Source organism: Parasteatoda tepidariorum, chromosome 9 (genome assembly GCF_043381705.1).
Source record: "Parasteatoda tepidariorum isolate YZ-2023 chromosome 9, CAS_Ptep_4.0, whole genome shotgun sequence".
In the NCBI taxonomy this organism is placed as follows: domain Eukaryota; kingdom Metazoa; phylum Arthropoda; class Arachnida; order Araneae; family Theridiidae; genus Parasteatoda; species Parasteatoda tepidariorum.
In genome coordinates, this window is record NC_092212.1 from 52,515,370 (window position 1) to 52,519,009 (window position 3,640).

The 3,640-nt window shown below is 28.2% G+C and overlaps 1 protein-coding gene across 1 annotated transcript in view; it reads right to left on the bottom strand.

Annotated features, from left to right (window-relative positions):
• Positions 1 to 2,291, bottom strand: part of LOC107452774 (neuropeptide F receptor-like) — a 71,429-nt gene extending 69,138 nt beyond the window's left edge. The window contains exon 1 of the mRNA XM_071185469.1: positions 2,162 to 2,291. The gene's annotated coding sequence lies outside the window, so the exon portion shown is untranslated. The remainder of the gene's footprint in view (positions 1 to 2,161) is intronic.
• Positions 2,292 to 3,640: the final 1,349 nt, after the last annotated feature.

The following is a 3,640-nucleotide window of genomic DNA, read 5'->3' on the forward strand; positions in this document are numbered from 1 at the left end:
TGCAGTCTAAATATATGCATCGTGAAAAAGATTGATGATGGGTTATACACTTTGCTGGCGGAACATTAGTATATTAAAGATCAACATGTTATGACACTTGGAATATGGATGAGCTTCATTGTAACACGGAGGCTCTTGAAACTTTAGGAATTAATACTTCAATGTAGTATATTCATGGTGAACATACTAAAGGTCAAAAAATGCAAAGTTCACGTCTAGCAACAATAGCATGTGAACAAATATTTTTTACTATGCATCGCCATTCATAACATTGCTCCTCCAGAATTGTGTTGTGGATTGTCTCCTTTAAAATTAGTTTAATGAAAAAAAATTCAATTTTCTAATTTCGTTTTTCAGGAAATATTACTTATAGGTAGGGGAAGAGCGGGCAAGATGGACCGCTTAAGGAAACTTGGTTTAAAAAATAGTAAACTGAAGCAATTTTATATATTTTATATAGTAAACATATAGTGGGAACATTGCTCTTACATATCTCATACAGAAAATAAATAAATAATAAAGTTTAGTAATAATAACTTAACATAAACAAAAATAGAACATTGGCCCATCTTACCCGGGCTACCCGGGCAAGATGGCTACATTCTATTCCCCCTTTATAGCTCTCCAGTTTTATACAAAATAAAATTAAATCCAGTTACATGCATGTAATTTATTAGAAAAGTATGTTAGAATGACGGTATACCATCCAACAAATTGGAAGCAATTAGAATGAATTCATTTAAAGACGAGCTTAGGCTTAATACTTTTTCAGATTTCTAAGCATGGGAACAGTTTACTGTACAGTATATATATATTTATATATATATATACAAAAGTTCAAATTGAAGATAAAACAAAGGAAAATTACAGATTAATGAAAAAAGGGGGGAAAAGAAAATTAATAATAAAAATAGCAAAAACTGGGAGAAAGAAAAGCGAAAAAAAGAATAGAATTCCTTTAAAAAATCCGGAAAATAAAAGATATAATATTTTCATCAGCATCAAGAATGCTTTCTAATATTGTATCAATATAGCCAAAGCAAAATATATTGTATTGAAATATTAATGTAAAAATGGATTTTTCAGTAAAAAGTACCGGCACCCTGAGTGCCGGTTCCTTTACCGTATGTTTTGCTGAGGTTTGCTCCGGAATTTTTAACAGTGTTCATTTTAAAAATAAACGAGGAATTTTGCGACTTTAGGTTCAAATTCTTCTAAGATAAATTTAGATTGCTTTATGTTATTTCATAAATAATATTAATACATCTTTATATAATTATAAATCCCCCAGCAGTGTTGCAAATTGAAATTTATGCAATTCATTTTATATCACTCAATATATTTTTATTTTGAAACCAACGACAACTTTTAGCTGATATAGCTATTCAAATTATCAATTTAAAAATGACTTTGTCAAATATAAATGAACATACTCGTGAGTAATTCATTTGACAAAAAACTGTAATAAGCAAAGAGTAAATTTGTATCCGAATTGAACATAGTTATTTAAATTAAATATAAACTTAGTCAAATATATATTATTTTTCTCTGGAGTAATTCATTCAAGAAAAAAAAAACTATAATAAGAACAGAGCGAATGATGATAAGTTTATGCACTAAGAAAATATGTGTGGTCAATACTAATAGAAAAAGATAAAATTACCGTATTTCTAGCTCTATGAGTAACACTTCTTGCTTTGTAATGCGTTTGTAAATGTGGAAAAATTTGGCAATTTTATTGTGATGATAATAAATTTATATCTAATTTGAATATAGTTTTTTAAATTAGACATAAGCTGGCCAAATATATATTAATATTCTCTGGAGCAATTCTTTTAAGTAAAAATCTATTGTAAGCAAAGAATATGCATAAATTTTAATTTACTAAGCACACGTTTTCATGCATATTAATTATTGTTTAAATAAGCAATTTTATGACTTTAAACTAAATTTCACTCAAAACAATTAAGTTATTCCATTTTGACTTTACGAAAAATATTAATGCATCTCTAAATAATTATGAACATCACGTTTGAAAAAGATTATTTCAAAATCGGAACTCTCACAATTTATTTCATATGATTTAATATTATTATGTTTTAAAATAAAAAGAAATGTTTAAATTCGATATAAACTTAGTTAAATGTAAATATTAACTTACCGTGAAGAAACTTTAGTCAAACCATTCGACTAGAGCCCACATTTCAAAGCACTTTAACTGACTTCTTATATCTCTCGAAAGTGTTTCATTGAAGTGATGAGAGAGCATCTTGTTCCCTCCTTTATTTTTCTACCAATAAGTAAGGGGACCAATCTGTTGCACTTTTAGAAGATCGAAGGGACAGGGTAAAGGGGGGCGCATGCGCTTTGAAAATGTATACTTGGTGAACGAATTGGGACAAAATCCATCATCCTAATCCGAATAGTCTGAAGCTGATTCATAGTTTCCTTTCTCATCATTTTGGAGTATTGCATATGTTTGCATTTATTTTTCATTGTTTATTAAAACCTATCCTCTTCGATCGATCTATCGATAGGATCTATCAATCGATTTCTATCTGATGCCACTATATACAGTGTCAGAAAAATTAGTTAAAAGTTGAACCATAATATGGTTTGCATGAGCCATTACATGGTGTAAATTCGAGTCGTTAAATTAAACCCTGTTGTAACAGTAGTATTATAAAAACCAGTTAAGAAGCTCAATAAGATGTATTAAGCTTAGCATTTGGAAGAAGAAAAAAGTTTGTTAAAAGAAAAAAATTTTTTTTTTGATTATTTATTACTAAAGCTTTATTTTTTACTACATTTATTTTAGGATTTTTTAACATTTATGCTTTATTTGAGCATAAATTTAGAGCATTTTTTTTTTACCTGTTCGTTACTTTTCTCTTTTTTAGCGATTTTTGAGGTTTCTGAAAATTTTTAAGACATTTATAGAAATCTTTAGAAGTTCCAGCAACTTCTTACAACTTTAATAGAATAATCACCTTCCCATAACACGTTGAAATGCATTCTTCTCATTTTCTGGGCAGCAATGGTTTTTCTAGTTTTGTATTTTCTCATTTATTTATTTTTCATTTCGTGTTTCACTCCCAGCAACTGCTTTTTCTCCAATTTTGTTTTTCACCTTTATTTTTAATTTTTCTCCTTCAACTTTTTATTTTCTGTTTCAAATAATTCCTTTTCCTCATTCACGTCTGACGAGTCTTGAGAATGGGCTTGAGTGCTTGAAACATGCTGACTTTTAATACGATCTTCACATTCTTTGAAGTTTAAGAAAGTTTTTAATCAAGCTTATCTTTCCTCTTTAGTTTTTTTAAGATTATTTATTTAATTTTATTTTATTACTATTTTATTCTTTTTCATTATTTATTTTATACTTTTTCATTTAATACATTTTCTGAAAAGTGACTGCCCATTTCCTTCATTAAAAGGAGCAAATTGGTGATAATGGAATACAGAAATGACCTTAGAGGAATTCATGGGCAGGTAAGACAGTAACTAAATGTATTGGAATTCAAGATACTCTAGATACATCTTCAATCTTTTTTCCTTAGTCTCTTATTATTTTCATTTATTACGTTAATTTCAAGCTTTAACGTATGTTACGAAACCATTTCTCTTAATATGCATGTTT